This window comes from Loxodonta africana, unplaced genomic scaffold, assembly GCF_030014295.1.
Source record: "Loxodonta africana isolate mLoxAfr1 unplaced genomic scaffold, mLoxAfr1.hap2 scaffold_124, whole genome shotgun sequence".
Taxonomy (NCBI): domain Eukaryota; kingdom Metazoa; phylum Chordata; class Mammalia; order Proboscidea; family Elephantidae; genus Loxodonta; species Loxodonta africana.
This window is the reverse complement of record NW_026974886.1, coordinates 525,311-547,472: the sequence shown is the minus strand read 5'-3', so window position 1 is coordinate 547,472 and position 22,162 is coordinate 525,311. Positions and strand designations below refer to the sequence as shown.

The 22,162-nt window shown below is 42.6% G+C and overlaps 1 long non-coding RNA gene across 1 annotated transcript; it reads left to right on the top strand.

Moving 5' to 3' along the window:
- Nucleotides 1–2,452: 2,452 nt before the first annotated feature.
- Nucleotides 2,453–20,391, top strand: LOC135229183 (uncharacterized). The gene is made up of 2 exons (XR_010319959.1): nt 2,453–8,929; nt 16,022–20,391. It is a non-coding gene; the product is annotated as an uncharacterized LOC135229183 (long non-coding RNA).
- Nucleotides 20,392–22,162: the final 1,771 nt, after the last annotated feature.

Below are 22,162 nucleotides of genomic sequence, written 5' to 3'. Positions count from 1 at the left end.
ACAGTTTTTTACTTTTTTTTTTTTTTTAATTACAATGAACAGTTCAGTGGAGACACATTCCTTATCTGCAGGGGCTAGTGGAAGTGCTGATAGCTGAGAATGTAGCCTGCTCCCCAAGTGCCAGTTGGCATTTTGGAGAGAAAACTTGATGTTTGGAGCACTGACTGGCCCTGCCTTTTCTAAATAATTAAGTGTGGTGGGGTGGTGGTAAGAGAAAGAGGATGGTCTATGAACACTGACCCTGGAAAATTAACCCGAGTGTGTGGGTTGTGGATAACAGGAAAAGAACATCACCCGCAAATGACAGCAGTGCCTTTATTTATTTCTTTATGCTTCTTTTTAGTTCTAGTTGTTTTTAAGCCAGAAATTAATGGGGCCACCGTGAATTTTCAGAGAATGAGTTTTACAAAAATGTAAGTGTTTTAAATATTGCAAGGATTTCCTTATATATGCTGTATATGAGAAAAGTCCTTCCAGTTATAGGGAGGAGAAAGAAAGTATATTCAGGAATTAAATTTTCACAGTTCTCTGAATTCTTATATTTCTCCTGTTGTCCATTTTTCTTTTTTTGTCCTTCATCCACCCCTTCCACCTTGACCCACTGTCTTCATCATCTAGTGCTGCCATAACAGAAATACCATGAGTGGATGGCTTTAACCGAGAGAAATTTAATACCTCACGTTGAAGTAGGCTAATAGTCCACATTCAAGGCATCAGCTCTAAGGGAAAGCTTTCTCTCTCTTTCGGCTCTGGAAGAAGGTCCTTGTCCTTAGCCTTCCCATGGTCAAGGAGCTTCTCAGGTGCAGGGACCTTGGGTCCAGAGGGCATGCTCTGCTCCTGGTGCTGCTTTCTTGATAGTCTGAGGCCCCCAACTCTCTGCTTGCTTCCCTTTCGTTTTATCTCTGGAGAGATAAAAGGTGGTGCAGGCCACACCCCAGGGAAAGGTGACCTGAGTGAGGGTGGTGTTACAATCCCACCCTAATCCTCTTAAAGTAAAATTACAATCACAAAATGGAGGACAACTACACAGTAGTGGGAATCATGGCCTAACCAAGTTGAGACACACATTTTTTAGGGTCATAATTCAATCCATGACACCCACCAAACCAAACTTGTCACCATCAGAGTTGATTCCAACTCATAGAGACCCTAGTTGATTCGAACTCATAGAGACCCTATAGCATAGAATAGAACTATTCCATAGAGTTTCCAAGGACTAGTTGGTGGATTCGAACTGCTGACCTTTTGGTTAGCAGCTGAGCTCTTAACCACTATGCCACCAGAGCTCCTCTTGATCCACAGTCCACCCTAATTCACCACTGTGTTAGAAACTAAGGTTTTGCTACTCTGAAATAAGAACCTTTTACTATACTTTTGTGTTAGTGGTTGCTTTTGGTACGTCTTTAAGCACTGAACAGTTACCTCATACCCGTTAAAAACCCATTGCCACTGCGTCTATTCCAACTCATAGCGGCCCTATAGGGCAGAGCAGAACTGTGCCATAGACTTTCCAAGGAGCGCCTGGTGGATTTGAACTGATGACCTTTTGGTTAGCAGCCGTAGCTCTTAAACAGTACACCACCAGCGTGGGAGGGGTTTAATTGATAACATGATGTCTGGGCTCCAAGGGAGATGGAATGGATGTGCAGGAGAAGGGCATGCAGAGTCTGCCTGTATAGTCCCCAGAACTCTGTTCAAGATCATAACACACTTCAGTAATCACTTGAATCTAAACATACAACTTTAACAGTTGATGTAAATGACTTTACACATGAATTTTGGAACTCAACTCTTTTTCAATGGAAGTTCCTTCAACCTAGCCATTTGTTTGTATTCCCTTAATAATTATGAAAGCTAACAATTATTGTGTTCATTCTGTGTGTAAGGCCTTTTTCTAAGTGCCTTGTGTGTTTTATTTAACCTGCGTAACAACCTTTTGCATAAGACCCATTTTAGAAATGGGAAACTGAGGCAGTGAGAGGTAAAGTAACGTGCCCAGATCACCCAGCTGATAAATTGAGTTAGGATTTAAACCCAGGCAGTTTGTTTCAGAATTTGCTTATGTAATCACTGTACATGACAGCAGTGAGCCCTAGTGGCTCTGTGGTTAAAGAACTTGGCTGCTAACTGAAAGGTCAGTGGTTCGAACCCACCAGCCTCTCTGTAGGAGACAGACGTGGCAGTCTGCTTCAGTGAAAACCCTATGGGGCAGTTTTACTCTGTCCTTTGGGGTCACTGTGAGTTAGAATCGACTTGATGACAGTGGGTTTTGGCACATAATACTAATGTGCAGTGTATTCTGTATGCCGTGTATATGTTCAGAAACTAATTTTCCCAACATTTATGCCATATATAGATTACCAATCCAGTTGCCGTTGAGGAGATTTTCACGCATGACGACCCCGTGAGTTTTCAGAGTAGGACTGCCCTCCATACGGTTTTCAATAGCTGTGACTATTTGGAGGTAGATTGCCAGGCCTTTCTTCCAAGGCAACTCTGAGTGTATTTAAACTGCCAACCTTTCAGTTAGTAGCTGAGCACTTAACTCTTTGTGCCACCTAATACATATATATACTAGGAGGTTTTCCTCCTTATTTGTACTTTAACGTTTTTTAGACTCTTACGAATACTTGTTCCTGGCAGTGAACTAGATGCTAAAGAACAGAATAGGCACATGTAACCCTCTCTCACCTTCTCCCTCCCCTCTTCCACAGAGATGAAATGAAAAGGAATTAATGAAGACAGATCACTGGATTAGGGCCCATACTCAGGGCTATAACAGCATGGGGAGTTTCTCCTGTCACTTCAGTTCTTGTTCAGGAATTGGTACCTGCTTTTTGTGAATCACAAAGACCAGTGCTGTATATCAAGCCATTTAGATTTGGGGTATGGAGCAGTGATGTAAAAAAATTAAATTTTATTTTCAGAGATTTTTTCTATTAATTGTTTACATTTATTTTAATTGTGTATTCTAAAACCCCTACAAAAAGGCATGAAATAATTGTTTAAATTTTAATTCATATGGGTCAAAATGTATGTTAAACTACCTATCGTCACCTTCACAGTCGTCGTTATGTTTGAGCCAATTGTTGTGGCCACTTGTTACCAAGTATGACCTGCTTCTCCAGGGACTGATCTCTCCTGACAACATGTCCAAAATATGTGAGATGAAGCCTCGCCATTCTTGCTTCTAAGGAATATTCTGGCTGTACTTCTTTCAAGACAGATTTGTTCATTCTTTTGGCAGTCCGTGGTATATTCAATATTCTTTGCAAACACCGTAATTCAATGCCTTCAATTTTTCTTTGGTCTTCCTTATTCATTGCCCACCTTTCGTGTGCGTATGAGGCAACTGAAAGCACCGTGGCTTGAGTCAGGCACACATTAGTTTTCAAGGTGACATCTGTACTTTTGAACACTTTAAGAGGCCTCTGGCAGCAGATTTGCCCAATGCAATGTGTCGTTTGATTTCTTGACTGCTGCTTCCGTGGGTGTTTATTGTGGATCCAAGTAAAAATGAAGCCCTTAATGACGTGAACATTTTCTCCGTTTATCATGATGTTGCTTATTGGTCCAGTTGTTAGGCTGTTAGTCTGTAGTCTTTGATCTTCAGCAGTAAATGCTTTAAGGCCTCTTCACTTTCAGCAAGCAAGATTGTATCATCTGCATATCTCAGGTTATTAATGAGTCTTCCTCCAATTCTGATGCCTTCTTCTTCAGACCAGCTTCTCAGATTATTTGCTCAGCATACAGGTTGAATACATATGGTGAAAGGATACAACGGTGATGCACACCTTTCTTGACTTTAAACCATGCTGTATTCCTTGTTCTGTTTAGATGACTGCCTCTTGTTCTATGTACAGGTTTCTCATAAAAACAGTTAAGTGTCCTGGAAATCTCATTCTTCCCCATGTTATCCATAATTTGTTATGAGCTGGAGTAGGTCTCAGAAATAATGTACCATTTCTTCCAGTTGGTTGTGCATGGCTGCCTACTTCCCTAGGTGGTAGCAGCTAAGGCCTGTCTCAGAAACACTCTCCTCCCCACTTAGCATGAGTTTTCACACTGCTCCATCTTCTTTCCCTTGTGTGTCTCCTGCCCTCCTCAGTGGCTGGGGAAAATGATAGTAGTCCACTGATGAGATTTATTCTTTTATTATACTTTATTTTATTATTTGTTTTTATAACATAGTTCTGTTAAAATCAAGGGTAATAAAAATGTTTGTATGATGGAAGTGGATAATCCCACCCACTGTGTCCATCTAAAGTTTCATGAGAAAACTGTGCCCACAACAGAGGGCTCCCACTCCTCTGGCTCACTGTATTTTCTCCTTGTTCATTTGCTCTTCCCTCTTTCCTGATGGATGCATGGAACCACTGAGCTTCAGGACTCCACAATTCTGCTTTTCATACCAGTGTTACTGTAATCTTGGGTTCATGGGCTGCCTTGCCACAGATTTACTCATTCTGTTTCTGTTAATTATTTCATTACTTAAAAATCTCTCATGAATTTTTCCAGAAGTACATTCTATTCCTCAAAAACTTGGAAGCAATGGGAAAGTATGCAAAAAAAAAAAAAAAAACAAGAAAACATACGTAATGCATAGAATAAATTATTAACGTTCCGATATGTCTATTTTCTTGCTTATATTGGCATGTATGTGTATTAGAGTCTCTGGTTGATGCAAATGGTTAATATCTTGAGCTGCTGACAGAAAGTTGGAGTTCAGGTCCACCCAGAATTGCTATGAAAGAGAGGTCTGGCAGCCTACTTCCGAAAACTCAGCCATTGGAACCCCTATGGAGTACAGTTCTACTCTGGCACACTGGTGTCATCATGAATCAGAACTGACTCAGTGGCAACTGGTTTTATGTGTGTATTAGCACACACAGTTATGTATATTAACACAGATATTATACCCTGATATTTTCATTCAACATTAGTCTTTTCATGGTAATTTTTTTTGTTTTTTTTTAATGAGGGCATTAAATTACTTTATAATATTCTGTGTGCATGTAGTATATGTTTTTTAGCGATTTGACTATAGTTGCAATAATGTGCATGTTTCTAGTAATCTTTAAGCTATACTTACATCTTTTTAACATACATCTCTGCCATTAAATCTCTTTGTTTAAGTGTTGTTTAACACTCATTACGCCTAAGGGATGGTCTCAGAAGCAGCCCTGATCAATTTTTCTCCCTCTTACTCATGAAGCCCCTTAATGTATTTCAAGGTATCAACTACGAAGGATTTTACGTACTTATCGTTTGTTTATTTTTCATTCAGTCAGTGTATTCCATGGGCCAGAAGTAGTCTATGTTATGCAGATACAGTGGTGAAAGGTACACACTGTCCCTGTCGTCATGAAGGGGACAACCCAGTGCAGGTGGGAGGAGCACTGGGGAAATGCAGCTGAGAGCAAGGACAGACAACCCTCCAGGAACCACACTGGACTTCAGAGAGGCTTGTTGGCTGCTGTTCACCTGGCAGGCTTCTAGATACCCGAGTACCCTTGGCCTTGGTGCCTGCTCCTCTCTCTATTGACACCCTCCCTCTAGGATGCCTCAGTGAGTTTACTGCTGTCTATTTGTAGCTAAGGACGTGAGGTTTATACCTCCATCCATTCAAACTCCTCCTGGGTCCAGACTCATATATTCAAATGTCAGCCTAACTCTCTGTATTGACCTCTTTATGCATTATAATGATACATTCCTCATATGGCCATCATGAAAAGCAAACATGAAAGGAAAGCACAGGAGTGCCTGGCACCAGTGTAGGTACTCAATGACCATTAGCTGTTGGTATTATTCTTGACATCTCCGTGTGGGGTGAAGTTTTATTACCTGACATCTCCATGTGGGTATCTAACAGCTGCACCATGTTATCTAGGCTATGAAACAATTCTTGGTTCCAACCACCATTCTTTTCTTATCGATGAATTTCTCAAGGCTTCGGTGATGGGAGTGTGTGTTTTTCCACACAATGGACATGATTAGGAATGGTAGGCCAGGTCCTGCACAATAAATTGCTCCAACATTCCTATGGGTGACCATTGAGACAAGTTTCAACCACTGAATGTAGCAAAGAATTGGAACTACTCTCAGCTGTTCATGTGAGTACTCTCAATCCAGAATATCTGGTAAGTCGACTGTTAGGGATTGAATTGTGTCCCTCCAAAATGTATGTGGAAATCCTAACCCCTGTACCTGTAATTCTGACCTTGTTTGGAAATAAGGGGCCTGCTTTTATTATGTGAATGAGGTCATACCAATGTAGGGTGGGTCCTAAGCCTAACTCTTCTTAGTTATAAAAGGAGCAGAATACACACAGACACAAACAGGTGAAAAGGAAGACAGACAAAGAAGACAGATGCTTCTAGAAGGCCAGGAACACAAATGATTGCTGGCATCTACTAGAAGCTGAGGTAGACAAGGAAGGACCTCCCACTACAGCCATGCCCTGAATTCGAACTACTACCTGCTAAACTGTGAGAAAATAAATTTCTGTCCTTTAAAAGCCATCCAGTTGTGTTATTTTTTGTTATGGAGGGACTAGGTAACTAACACACATACCCGTGCTTATAAGTTCAGCCCAGTGCAGAACAGTTTTCTTCCCTCCTTGGTCTAGCCCACCTGAACCTGCTCTTTCCCTATCAGTGTCCTTTGCTTTCACCTAAGAGCTATGACAGAGTCCGCTTGATGCTGACGCATTGAAATTTCAATTTATTTTTTATTTATGATTACTATTAATTCCAATATTTTCTACGGTTTTCAATGGAGACAGTCCTATAATCTATGAATAGCAGTTATACTTTTTTTGTATTAGCTTACACTTCCAGTGTTAAATGTTTAATAAAAATAATGATAGAAGCATCCTTATTTTATTGTTTATTAATTTCAAAGAGAATGTCCCACACGTCACCATGAACTATCATGTTAGTTGTAGTTTTCCACGTTCGGGAACTCCTTTTCTGTTCCATGTTTGCTCCTAGTCCTTATCTCTCCGTGTGATTGGATTTTATCAACCTGCTTTGCCCCCATCTCTTGAGGTGAGCATATGTCTTCTCTTCTTTCACCTATGCATGTGGTGAATGAAATTACTAAATCTTTAATGTTCACTCAAATTTGTATGCCTACAATAAACCGCCTTGATCATGGCATGTTACGTGGTTTACCCTTTGCTGGATTTCCTTTGCTGGCATCTTGTGTAGGGTTTTGCATCTCAGTTACTGAGTGTGCTTGTCCTCTAACTCTTCTTCTACCTTCTTTCTCTAATTTGTTATCATTTTTAAACTAGCCATAAGGATCAAGTTAGGGGAGTGTCTCATGGTTTTCTAATCTCTGTAGACTATGTACTAGATTAAAATGACTGTTTCTTGCATGTTTGCTGGAACCTGACTGGAAACGATCTAGGTCTGCCATTTTCTTTGTAGGGAGATCTTGAACTACTGACTCATTTTATTTAGTGGTTAAAGGCCTCTTCTGGTGCTAATTTACTTGTAAAAAATTCTGATGCATGTTCTAGATTGCTCGAATCTCATCTTTAAATATTGATTATCAGGGCTTGTAGCCTCATGCAAGCCAATTAATCAATCCCAGATTTCCCCAAAGTCAGGCTCTGCAACTATTCCTGGTACCAAATTCCCTCATCTAAGACTTATTTGCAAAGAAAGAGACAACAGTATGCTATCTACGCAGTTGTGTATCCGCAGCCTTCTTGAGTCCATAATGTGAGGTTACAGTCTTCTAATACTTTTTTTGTAATTGTTCTCTTTCTTATTTTATTTTTCCTTTTTTCACTGCCAATACCGCCCCCCCCCCCAGTCTAGTAGTTTTAAAGTTGTGCGTTTCAGGTTCAAGTCTGTAATCCAGCTGGGATTCTGTGTGTGCTGCATGTGTGCATCAAAAGAACACGCTTCTAGAAGCAGAAAGCAGGCAGTGGGACTGTTGGGTGGTTGGCGGGGCGGGGGGAGGGGAGCTGCTGCCCAGAGAGGGCGCCCGAGGGAGGCAGGAGATGCCGGGCTGCCCACTGCAAGCCTGCAGACTCCAAGGGGGCGGAACCTGCGTGCGCCATGAGCCTTTTGAGACAGGCCCTAGCCCGCCCAGCCGGGTGCTAACCTCGCACCCGCCAGGCTTGCGGGTTCCCCCAGGACTAGGGGAAGCCTGAGGCCAAGGAGGGCAAGACCTAGGGTCTGGACCTGGGAACTGGTTCTGCCACGTGTGATCGCAGCACTTATGCTGGGAAGGGGGGCAGGAAGCATATCGCAACGTGCATCCAGACGATGACCCAGAAGGGTAGGAGTTGTGGTCACCCTCGGACTCTGCGTCTGCATATGGACGCCCCCCCAGGGTGCAATTCCAGGAGCACAAGGCAAAGCCACAGAGGCCACAGTGCACCTCGCCGATGCTCCCCAGGGGCATTGCCCCAAATTTGGGGAACAGTCCCTCCTCTGGGCTAGGGACTTTGTTTCCTCCATTGTACTCACTGACTGTGAGCAGACTCTTGTCTAGGCAGACTAATGAGGAGTTATCAAAATGAGCTTAAAAGTCCGGATTTGAGTTAAGGATCATAAATTAACACAGAGAAATACGACTTTAGCAATAAGTGCCTGCTTGAAGCCCAAGTTGCCTGAAAACACGGAATTTCAGTCTTTCAGCTCCTCTGCTAATCTAGGGACTAAGAACTGGATCTCACTGGAGCTCAAAGATGTGGGGCACTGGAAATACTCCTGGGTCTGTCTGCTCATGGCTGATTGCCTGATTCCCAGTTTTATTATACAGCTTAAATACAGACCAGAAGAGGAGTTTGGGGCTTGACACCTGACATCTTAACACCAGTTCCTGTTTCTTGAGGAAGGAAGAGGTAAAATAAATCAGCGTTTACTGTTTCCTTCTCCATCCCCGGAAGTCCTGATGAAGACCCTCTCAGGTAAGGACTGACAGGGAGTGGCTTGGTTTACTATTCAACTTTGTCCTTCAGTCACTTTGTTTATGTCCGGCATGTAAACTATTGTGCATTGAGAAGCATTCTAATTCTTGTGCAGAAGGACTAGACCTCCTGCAGAATGACTATATTGTGCCTCCCTCGGGCACCCCTGTCTGCGCAGCACCCCCCAACGCCAACTGCCCAACCGCCTCTCTCCTGGCATTCTGCTTCTAGAAGCATGTTCTTTTGATGCAGAGATGCAGCACACACAGAGTCCCAGCTGGATTACAGACTTGAACCTGAAGACCTTATGCAGAATGACTATTTATGAACCACTAAGCTCAGTACTAAAGCAGGTACTTACCCCTCAGAGAAGGCCCTGGGGGAGGTTGACACCTGCATTCCCCAGCGCTCCTGCTGCTCTAGAAGTGCCTGAAATGCCTCTCTGGGAAAGGCCTTCAGAGTAGTAGGCTCATGGCCCAGGTGGGAATTCAGGCCTATTTTTCTGTTAGAACATCTCATTTCGCTCTGAAAATATTATTATCCAGTTTATTCACCAGGCATGAGTACAGACATCTCATATTTTCAAAATTAACCCCATTCTCTAATACTAATTTGCCACCAAGAGTATATTCCAAAGTTTTTCCAATAGGCTAGAAAGTCTTTGCAAAGAGGGGAGTCCTGCGCCATGTTGTGCAGTGACAACAGGGTTAGCATAATATGTTTACCGAGATACCTACCACTTTTTTTTATTTTTTATTGTGCTTTATTTGAAACTTTACAGAGCAAATTACTTTCTTGTTCAACCATTTATACACAATTGTTTTGTGACATTGGTTGCAATATTCATGATATGTCAATATTGTCCTCTCCTGTGCTCCAGTTCCCCGTTTCCATCCGCCATGATTCCTGTTCCGTCCTGCCCTCTTTTCAGTGCTTTTGGGCTGGTTTTGTACTTCTGGTCTCATACACATGATTGAACTAAGAAACACTTTCTTCACGTGTGTTATTGTTTGTTTTATAGACCTGTCTAATCTTTGGTGGAGGGCGAACTTCCGAAGATACTTTCCACTTTGTTGCTTGCCATAATTCCTGAAATTCCAAGCCTGCCACCTGAAGAACTTCCTTTAGTGTTTCATTTAGAGCAAGTCTGGTGGCGATGAATTCTCTTAAGCGTCTTTCACCTGAGAATGTCAATATTTTTCCTTTACTCATGAAGGAAATAACAGCCTATAGAACACTGGGTTAATGTTTCTTTCAGTGTTGAAAAAATGTTGTTTTCACAGCCTTTTGGCGTCCATGGCTTCTGATGATGAATACAGAGTCATTCCAATTGTTTCTCCTGTGTGAGATGAGTTGTTTTCTCTCTAGCTTCTTTGAAGATATTTTCTTGGTCCTTGTTATTCCACAATTGACAATGAGGCATTTGGGCGTAAAATTATGTGAATTTAACTTGTTGGAGTTTGCATAGCTTCTTGAATCTGTAAGTTTATGTCTTTCAACAAATTGGGAAAGTGTTGAGCCAGTATTTCTTCAGATACTTTTTTCTACACCACATATTTTCTCTACACCTTATGGAATTCCAATAAATAAATGTTAGATATTTTTGAATTTTTTTGAGGCTCTGTTCATTTTTTTTCAATATTTGTTCTCTGTTTTCAGATTGGATATTTTCAATTGAACTGTTTTCATCTCACTGATCCTTTTGTCTGTCAACAGCATTCCGCTGTAGAGCTGATCAAGTGAATTTTTTATCTCTATTTTTCTGTTTTTCCTGTCTAAAATTTTCATTTGTGAATGGTTTCTATGTATTTTTCTATTTTTCTAAGTTGTGCCTGTTACTTCTTTGAGCATGGTTAAAGTAGCTTTTTAAAGTTTTTGTCTGTGATTCCAAGACTGTGTCTTACTTCAATCTTACAGAAAATGTCGATGTTGTTTGTTTTAGGAATCACTTGACCCAGTTATGTTCAGGCTGCAGGTTCTTTCCCAACTTCTGTATGCTGTGGCTCAGATGTCAGTTCAGATTTTGAAGACTTTGCAATGATATTTGGATGTAATCTATGGGAGTGTCACTCAGTCTGGGACCTTGTTGGTGTTCTAACCTATAATGCAGTTCTCAAAGGATTGATCTACTTCTTAGGGTCAGAGCAAAGCATATGCAACTGTGGGAGTGGGGAGGGGTATGAAAAACAACTTTATGGTATCCCTCTCTTGAGCCGCCTGGTCTCTGTCTCTCTGAGGCTCTCTGATGTCTGAGCAGCTACCTTCCTGGTCCACTGGCAAAAATGTTGGGGCTTTAATCTCTTCATTCTGCTGCGCAATTAAGTGACTGGGTCTGCGTATGAGGCCAAATAATGGTAAGATGGAGAAAATGTAACAGAGATTCCTGTACATTATTTGGTCCTTATATACTTAGGTCAGAGAGAAGGCACACTGTTTCGGGTGATACTTTGAAACAGGTATGGAGAAAAAGGCATTAACAGGTTGATAGCTGCATACTAGGTGTTACGGATTAAACTCTGTCTTCCCAAAATGTATATATCAGCTTGACTAGGCCATGCTTCTCAGTATTGTGCGATTATCCACCATTTTGTCAGCTGATGTGATTTTCCAATGCATTGTAAATCCTACCTCCATGATGTTAATGATCGAGGATTTGAAGCAGTTATGTTAAGGAGGCAGGGCTCAGTCTACAAGATTAAGTTGTGTTTTAAGTCAATCTCTTTTGAGATATAAAAGAGAAAAGAGCAGAGAGACAGGGGGACCTCAGTAGCACCAAGAAAGAAGTGTCAGGAGCAGTGCATCCTTTGGACCTAGGATCCCTGTGCTGAGAACCTTCTTGTCCAGGGGAAGATTGGTGACAAAGACCTTCCCCTAGGAGTGACAGAGAGAAAAAGCCTTCCCCTGGAGTTGGCACCCTGAATTTGGACTTATAGCCTTCTAGACTGTGAGGGAATAATTTTCTTTGTTAAAGTCATCCGTTTGTGGTATTTCTGTTACAGGAGCACTGGATATCTAAGACGCTAGGTACCAGGAGATGTACATTTCCCAGCTCTTTCATTCCCAGGGACACTATGACTAAGTAGCCAATGCCATAAATCCATGCGAGCAGACTATTCTGATTACTGCTTTGACTCTACTGTCTGTTATGGTAACCACACCCACCTTGTCTTTGTTGATTGAGTGCTACCATTTGGCTGCTACCACCATGGGGTCCAGTCAACTGCATTGTAGTCAGGTGTCTTCATTCAGTTAGGGCAGTTCTCACTGTGGACTCTTACTTACATAAAATAGCAACCACAGAAGTCTTCAATAATGCTGGGGCTTGCTTCCCAAATTTGTACCTTACTGCTATGGTAAAAAGAGAGCCCTCTGGGCACTCCGTGTGTGGGTCTGTGGGTCCAGCCTAATAAATCCATTCTAGCATGCCAGTTTCCCTCAGCCTTTGGATACCTTCTCCTACAGTATACAATGGCAGATCTGCCATTTCCACTTGATTTATTTTAGGCCACCACTTAATCCATGCTTCAGTAAACCAACCAAATAAACTATGAGATCCTTTTCTAACCTCTCAAGCTGAAACACTGAATGAAGAATCTATGCTTCCTGGGCCTATATCAATAAACTCAGACTAATCCACCTTTATGTTGCTTGCACCGTTATCCCACACCCATAATAGCCATTCCCACACATATTCACCAGGTTTCTGTATGTATATATTAGAAAAATCAAGCAGTTCTTTTGGAGTTTAGCATAGCTTTTCCTGGGTCACACTTCATAGCTCACCTTTTGGGGCTTGTTGGGACTGAAGCCTAGGTATAGGTCTAGAAGCAAAAATGGGCAGTGGCAGTGGGATGTTCAGCCGTGTCTTATAAGGCATCTGCCTAAGGTGATGCCCCAGGCAATGCCCCAGACACCACCCCAGGAGACAACTCAAACAAGACACTTCAGGCACAGCTGGGGTAATCTCATCAGATGGAGGTGGAAGGGATAATTGTTTTACTGGGAAGGGTGCCTTAGCAGGCAAAGTTAGAGAATCTCTTCAGATGGGAGTAAGAGGTCTGGTTCTGTTAGGAAGAGCGATTCAACAGAAATTGGAGGTTCATTGTCCCCCGCTTCCTGACTATCTGCCCATATGTCCTCATCCCAAGTTTCAGGATCCCATTTCTTCCCAATCAGTGCCCTTACTTTAACTTCAGAAACCATTTGAGGTTGGATATTCAACTGGCGCTTTAATTCAGTCACTCTTATGATAAGAATCTGAGTTTATTTTTGGCAGCATTAGCCTTGTTAGTATAAGAAATACGGTTTTCTTTCTGGGCACAAGTGGCAGCTTTCAGGTCTTGTATGTGGTGCTTGAGCTTTGAGTCCTTTTCTTTCATTCACCAGTGTGGCTAGCAAAAGCAGGACCAACCAAGCAGCTTCCTTATTATTCTTATTCTGACAAAATTATAGAAAAGTATCAAATATGTAATCAGGCAGAGCCTTGTCTCTCACAAATATTTGATCCAGTTGTAGTAGTATTTTGCGTATTTCTATTGTCACCTCCCACCATGGATTAGCAATAGCCTATTTACTACTGGAGACAGTCATCAGTGCCTTTAAGATTAGCCAGACTTGAGAATCAATTCAGAAAACTTATCCTTAAGATTTGGTTCCTCTGGAACCACTGTAGGTACCAAATATCTTAGCCTGGGATCTCTAGAGATGCAAAACTGGTGAACAGAATATATATATACACACATATATATGAAAAAAAAAAAAAAGAGTGTGTGTATATATATATGTGTGTGTATATATATATATATATATATATATATTTTTTTTTTTTTTATGGAAGCCCGAGTCGCATAATGGTTAATAGCTATAGCTGCTAACCAAAAGGTTAGCATTTTGAATCCACCAGGCGCTCCTCGGGAACTCTGTGGGCCAGTTCTGCTCTGTCCTGTAGGGTCACTATGAGTTGGAACCGACTCGACGGCAATGGGTATACACACACACACACACACACACATATGCTTACATATGTTAGTTGTGGCTCTTAGAGGCCATCGATCCTGTGTAAAACAGAATGAAACACTGCCTGATCCTGAACCATCCTCACAATCATTGCCATGTTTGAGCCCATTCTTGCAGCCATTGTGTCAGTTCATGTTGTTGAGCGCCTTCCTCTTTTTTTCTGACCCTCAGCTTTTCCAAGCATGATGAGCCTCTCCTGGGACAGGTCCCTCCTGAAAATATGTCCAAGGCACGTGAGACGAAGTCTCGCCATCCTTGCTTCTAAGGTGCATTCTTGGTGTACTTCTTCCCAGATGGATTTGTTTATTCTTCTGGCAGTCCATGGTATATTCAGTATTCTTTGCCAACACCATATTTTAAATGAATCAGTTCTTTGGTTTTCCGTATTCATTGTCTAACTTGCTCAAGCATGTGAGGTGATAGAAAATATCATGGCTTTGCTCAGGCACACCTTAGTCCTCAAAGTGACATCTTTCCTTCACAACACTTTAAGGAGGTCTTTTGCAATAGATTTGCCCAATGCAATACATTGTTTGAATTCTTGACTGCTGCTTCTGTGGGCATTGATTATGGATTCAAGTTAAATGAAATGCTTGATGACTTCAGTATTTTCTCTGTTTATCATGGTGTTGCTTACTGGTCCAGTTGTGAGAATTTTTGTTTTCTTTATGTTGAGGTGTAATCCATACTGAAGGCTGTAGTGGTTGCTCTTCATCAGTAACTGCTTCAAGTCCTCTTTACTTTCAGCAAGCAAGGTCGTATCAGCTCCATATCATAGGTTGTTAGTGAATCTTTCTCCAAAACTAATGCCATGTTCTTCTTCTTACAGACCAGCTTCTCAGATTATTTGCTCAGCATACAGATTGAGTAAGTATGGTGAAAGGATACCGCCATGACACACAACTTTCTGATTTTAAACCACACGGTATCCCCTTGCCCTACTCAAATGACTGCCTCTTGGTCTACGTAGATATTCCGCATGACTACAGTTAAGTGTTCTGGAATTCCCATTCTTTGGTAAGCTATTCAATTTGTCATGAGCCACACAGTTGAGTGTGCTTGTATAGTAAACAAAAATAGGTAAACATCTTAGTGATAGTCTCTACTTTCAGCCAAGATCCATCAGACATCAGAAATGATATCCCACGTTCCATGTCTTCCTCTGAATCCAGCTTGAATTTTTGGTAGTTCCCGTCTGTGTACTGCTGCAACTGTTTTTAAATTATATTCAGCAAAATTTTTCTTGCATGTAATGTTAATGACATTGCTCGATAATTTCCGCATTGTGTTGGACCGCCTCTCTTTGGAATGGGCACACATATAGATCTCTTTCAGTCATTTGGTCAGGTAGCTGTCTTCCAAATATATTGGAATAGACAAGTGAGCACCTCCAGCACTGCGTCCGTGTGTTGAAACATCTCATTTGGTACGCCATCAATTCCTGGAGCCATGTTTTTTGCCAATGCCTTCAGTGCAGCTTGGAGTTCTTCCTTCAGTACCATCAGCTCTTGATCCTATGCTACCTCCTGAAATGGTTGAACGTCGACCAATTGTTTTTGGTGTATTGAGTCTGTGTATTCCTTCCATCTACTTTTGATGTTTCCTCTGTTGTTCGATATTTTGCCCATAGAATCCTTCAGTATTGCACCTAGAGGCTTGAATATTTCCTTCAGTTCTTTTAGCTTGAGAAATGCCAGGTGTTTTCTTCCCTTTTGGTTTTCTAACTCCAGATCTGTTCACATTATATTATCATACTTTGTTTTCTCCAGCTTCCCTTTCAGGTATTCTATTGAGCTCTTTTACTTTATTTTTCCTTCCATTCTCTTTAGCTACTGTACATTCAAGAGCAAGATTTAGAGTCTCTTGTGACATCCTCTTTGGTGTTTGCTTTCTTTCCTGTCTTTCTAATGACTGTTTTTTTCATATATGATGTCCTTGCTATCATCCCACAACTAATCTGGTCTTCGATCATTAGTGTGCAGTGCATCAAATCTATTCTTGAGATGGTCTCTAAATTCAGGTTTGATATACTCAAGGGCATACTTTGACTCATGGACTTGTTTTAATTTTCTTCAGCTTCAACTTGAACGTGAATATGAGCAACTGATCATCTGTTCTGCAGTCAGCCCCTGGCCTGATTCTGACTCATGATATTGACCAAGTGAAGAGTGATTTAGAGAAAAACATGGGTAGAGTGTGACCTAATTTCCATAAAAACAAATGAATGTACTTACATGTGTCCCGGCAAAAAGAAGTGTGTAAAAGGGTACATATGTATCTTTGGACACTGGACACTTCAGGGGAGCAGGTACAATATACTTATGTGGGGATGGCTCTTATTAAAACTTCTATATACAAATCTCTATTGTTAAATGTGTTATAAGAATGTAAAAGCTTTTAAAGTTTAATAACATCATACGTGTATGTGTGTGTATTTGAAACTTTTTTTTTTTTTTTACTATTTTATATATGTGTTTTTTAGTTATCTAGTTTTTTTTTTAGTGTGGCTATTTTTTTTTAGTGTGGCTATAGCAGAGATACCACAAGTGGATGGCTTTAACAAACAGAAACTTATTCTCTCACAGTTTAAGAAGCAACAAGTTTGAAGTCAGGGCACCAGGTCTAGGAGAAAGCTTTCTCTCTTTGTGGCTCTGGGGGAAGGTCCTTGTCATCTATCTTCCCCTGGCCTAGGAAATTCTCAGCGTGTGGACACTGGGTCAAAAAGACGTGCTCCACTCCAGACACTTCTTCCTTGGTGGTATGAGGTCCCTCTCATTTCCGCTCACTCTTCTCTTTGTATCTCAAAAGAGACTGACTCAAGACTCACCCTAATCCTGTAGATTGTGTCCTCCCTCATTAACCTAACTGTCTCTAATCCCGCCTTATTAACATCACAGAGGTTAGAATTTACAACACATAAGTAATTACATCAGATCACAAAATGCAGGACAACCACACAATACTGGGAATCATGGTCTGGCCAGGTGGGCACACATTTTGGGGGACACTATTCAATCCATAACAATAGAGAAAACACTGTCTTCAATGCCAGATTCAGAGACTTTTATCCATCTATGAAGGGCAAACACAGAAATTGAACAAAATTCAGACCAGCGAATTATTGCTTGCTCTTGTAACTAATGACTTCTTCTGGTCTCTGTACCTGGAAATGGCCAAAACGAATTCTGTGAGGATTAATTCAGTTATTGCTAAAACATCTACTGCATTTACATGTCTACAGATAAGGAAGAATGCTGGACACCATGTGTGATTCATTAAGTAACACAGGGACTATTAGACTGTTGTTCTCCTTCTCTGATATGCCACTATCACCTTCTCCCCTTGTTGCTCTCCTGAAAAACCCACACTTGTATATTCTAGGCTTTTTTCCAGGATTGAATTTGCAGGAAGTTGAAGATATATCTTTGAAAGATAAAAAAGACTTTGGCCACATTGTCTTTAGACAGTCAAACTTCCCAGCCAGCCTCTGTGCAGGATGGGAATTCACAATCCCTCCTACTCAGTACCTCTGAGCAGGACAGGATTTCTGTTTCATTATCAGGAGACTGTGGAATTCACCCCTCTTCAGAAAACTTACTTTCCTTTGCCTCAAACTGTCCCTCTCAGGATCTGTCACGGTCACTCTGAGAAATTCACATGGGCAGCCTGTATGGAAGTGCCCATCCTAGAGACCCTGCCCTCCCTTCCTTGCTCCGTAGGGCTTCCTCTGACACTTGGGGTCACATCTCCCAGTGAGTACACACCTCTGGCACTTCCAGGGATTCCCAGGCCCTGGGATACTGTGGATGGGACTTGGAACTCAATCTCTTTCTTCCCATCCTCACCTTTGGTTATCTGTGTTCTGTCTTCACCAGATTTAGGAGGCCTTGTCTTCTCTTTGCTCATTTCGTTTCAGTCAGGCTTTTCTATTCCAACTCTCTGATCTCAGGACAGATCAGGTTAGACCACAGAAAAGAGAAAGACCAAGCAAACATCACTGATCTGTGCAGAAGCTGCTGGGAAGGGATTCGATTCTCATTGGTTTAGGGTTTTATGCCCACTGCTCACCGGCAGGCAGGTTCCCCCCAGAGTCTGGGTTCTGTCTGGTACCTTGTACTACAAAGAACTCAGTGACCAGCCCACCTTCACAATCACACCTCCCTTAGAGCTACCTTTGCAGAGGCTCTTTCTCAGACTTCCATGTCCCACTGAAATCCCATTTCTCTTTCCTTACAAACATTGTGCTCATTCTCAGGGCCCCGAGACCTTATCTGCAGGTGAGTCTTGTCCTCTTCTCTCCTTGGCTTTTGAGTGGACCTCATGTCTTCGGACAGCTATCCTGGGGCTTCTTCCACCCTGGTGCTCTGGGGCTGGATCTCTCCATGTACTAGAGGGGGCGTGGAAGGGGCACAAGGCTAAAAGGATGGATCTTCCAGGTGAGGTGGGTTTAAGAAGCCTGAATGAAGTTCTTCCCTGAAGGGTGCATATTTTGCAGTCCACACATCCTGCTTCTCTCAGTCTGAGAGTCCTAGCATGTCTTCATGTGCTTTCTCCTTTGACTTTGAGGCCATGCCTGCACCCTCTGCAGCCAGGTCTCCCACATGTGTAGCAGCACCAGTAGGTGTGGTAGCCTCTTCAGCCCCTGTCTCCTCCTCCATATGCTCCTGGAGGTACCTGGCTCTTCTTGCCAGGACTCCAGGATGCTGACCAGGAACTCAGTGTTGGTTAGACTGAGGGCAGCCAAATCACAACCATGCCTCCTGTGGGTGGGGGGGGGCGGGGGGCAGGGCTTGAATATGTCAGCATAAGGGTCAGTATTTTTCTGAGTATGAGGGAATGATTGGCGAGTTAAGGAAGAAAGAGAAGGAGTTTGGGAGGGGAATGTAAGCTCCAGTGACAGACAGAAGATGGGGTGGGGGATCTCTCAAAGGGTATTAGAGGCCAGTCAGAAAAGCAGGAAGCAGCAGGAAGCAGGGTCAGTGGAGGGCAGCACTGGGTGGAGGAGGACAGCAGAGGTAATAGTAGTGGGGAGGGCAACAAAACTGGCCTGGAAAGAGTGATACATGACTGATCCTAGATGAAGCTCAGGTTGAGAAAAGTAGGAAAATAAAAAATTCTATCCTGTAGCCATGTTTGTGCTTAGGGGTTGTTAGGCTCTTGAGGGAGGTGGGCAGGAGACACAGGAGGGGAAGGGGAGTTCCTGGATCTAGGGAGGAGTCTACAGCCCTTCTTCTGCCCTCAATGATATGGGTTCTGGGCTGTTCAACCTACTACTCCCAGAACCTCCTGAATAATTTCCTTAGTTCTTCACATGGTATATTAATTCCATCTCAGTAGAAAATATAATAATGAAGTACGCTTCTTCTTACCCACCCTTTCCACCATCCTATACTCTCTGCCCCAGTTGCCCACTGGCTTCCTTCCCTTCCATCATGTTCAGATCCAGAACAAAAGAGTGCCTTGTCTGCAGCTATTCTGGAAAGCTCTCAAACTTACAATTGAATTCTTTCGTTTCATCCGTCATTTATTCCTACATTTCTTATTGACAAAATAAACTTTGGTTAATTATCTACTAAATGACAGAAAGTGCTTTCTCAGGAGAATCTTCCTTATGACCTTATCCATTCATCCCAAATCCTTCATCTTGTCCTACCATGGCTCTCTTTTCTGGTGGAAGTCAGACCTTTTGTTCTGTAGCACTCATCAATCTGGGTCGATTTTTCCTCATCTTTATCTACAGTCTTAGAGAAAGGCCTTTTCCTCGTGTATCACTGTTTCATCCTGCCTGGGTGAAGATGTCCAAACATAATGGTCTCTGAAGGACATTTATCCCTTCTCCCAGCAGGACCCTTTGATAACCTGGGGACTCTGGCTTGCTCCTGAATTTCCTTGATTCAGTAGCTAAGGTTTCTCTCCCACAAGACCTGAGATCGGCACCCTTTTCAAAAAGCAGCTGAGATCTGAGTTAGCACCAAGGCTTCCGTAATCCTGTGTGACATCATTGCTGACAGTGCTGAGTTCCATGGGCCCAGTTTGAAGCTAAACAGGGCAACCAGAAAAACATGAAACTGTCAGGTAGGCACTTGAGAAGTGCTAGTGCCAATGTAGGAAGAAGGAGATTAGATACTAAAAATGAATTGCAACTTTTCCGTGCCGTGTAAGGGGTTACTATCCCCTGGTGGGTAAAGAGAGCACAGGGAATGATAACAGTATCATGGGCAGCTGCTTTCTCCCAGTGCTCTCATTTGACTCTGTTGGAATCATGTCTCTCCAGCTCTGTTCATGAAATGTCCACTCTGAGCCACTCTTAGGTCTCCTTAGCCTCTGAGTCTTCACACAGGCTCTGCTCTCTGACTAGGAGATGTTCTCTCCCTTCCCGTCTGCTGGCCTACTCTCCCTGGTGAAGCGTGAAGGTGAAGAAAACTGTCCCCATTGGAAAGATTAGGCTCATGACTTCACCAAGAAGCCCTAAGACTCAGGAGTTTTGTGGTCAGTCAGAATGGGAAGTTTGGGAGTTGACTTGGGGAACTGCTTTTGTTTAGGAGGCCATTTAGAAGAGAAACCAGCAAATGGGGAGACCATTTGAGGAGGAAATTAAGAAGGTTGGGGTGGTGATGAGGAAGGAGGAGTCTTCTCCAAGGAAAATAAAAGTTTCCACATGGGGATGGTAGGGGCTTGTTTTGTGTGACCCCAAAGGACAGAAGAGGCAGGAATGGTAGGGAAACAATAGAACAAAAGATAATCTGTGCCTGTTCACAAATGTAACAAATGCCCCAGTGTTTTCAGCCTGTTTCCTCAGACTTTTCTCATCAAGCCATCCCTCCCCTTTTACTGAAGCCTCTGGAAAATACCTGGGGCTTCCTGGATGCTTGGCCTTTTTTCACCCCTTAACTATTCAGTCATATTCCCAACTTGGTTCAGGCATCACTTCCTGGTTGTAGTCTTGCCTGAATCTTCTCCTGGTAGATGAGTCCACTTCTTGCTCTGTACTCCATTGTACCCAGGAAACCCTTTACTGCAGCATAAAACACAATTGCATTTACTACACATTCTTCCTCTCTCTGTGCCCACGCCTTCTATGAGACTCCAGAGCACCTTTCATTAGCAGTAGGAGTCTTCTTCTACCTGTTGAAGGCCGACCTTACGGTTGCTTCAGCCATTGAAATAGTAGCAGAGATGATACAAGGAGAGAATTGAAAAGATTTTACATTGAGTCTTGCCCTTTTGTTGCTCTTAAACCCTGAGAACCTGTGGGAGTGACCCCAGGCCAGCCTGCTGAATGATGAGGGACCATTGGAAAGAGGATCCAGCGGTTTCCCTGAGTTGATTTTATGAAACTGGCTCGCAGGTGACCTGGAATCAAATTGTAGACACATGAGTAAGCCCTGCTGTGAGCCGCTGTGGCTGGCCCAGATCAGAAGAACCCCAAATTGACAACCTGAAAAATTGTGAGCTTAGTAAATGGTTGTTTTTTTAAGACACTACCTTTTGGAGTCATTTGTTACACAGCAATACGTGACTGATACACCTGTTAACTTGGCCGTTTCTCTCACCAGGCAGTGAGGCAGCTTCTGTAAGTCATTTCATCACTAAGAGCATCTGGCCTAGGGTCTGACATGTAGCTGTTTATACAGGAAATCTTTGTTGACTTAATGCATGAATGAGTAATACGAATTTTATGTGCGAGTCTGCACAAAATCATGTATGAATAAAAGCATGATTTTTTATAAAATAAAATGAATTGAGGCTCAGAACTACCTGCTTACAAAATTGAGGGGAGTTTTTAACCTCACTTACTTTTAGGGTACTCCCTCCTCCAGATATGCAATAATTCCCAGGGTCTAATGAAGGACCAGTGCTTGGAGAAGACCTTGAAGACACCCATTGCCTCAGCGTATGTGGGTGATCTCTCTAGAAGCATTCGTTCTGCTGTTTCCATTCTCAGCTGGATCATGAGAACCTTGGTGGGGCTGTCAACAGCATAATAGGGTTTGTCTACTTATGTGACTGCATCAGCCTTTGAGGTGCTGTAACCCCCTCCAGGGCACTATCAAGAAGGAGGTCCTACCCCTTCCCAATGTCTAGGACCCTACTATCTGACTGTCACTCTTCCCCTGGGCTCCAGTTCACTCAGTGTGATCACCTCAGTGAGCTGAGGCTTTTACCACAGACTCTTCAGAGTCTTGAAGTTTCAGGGCTTCAACACTGTGAGTCCAG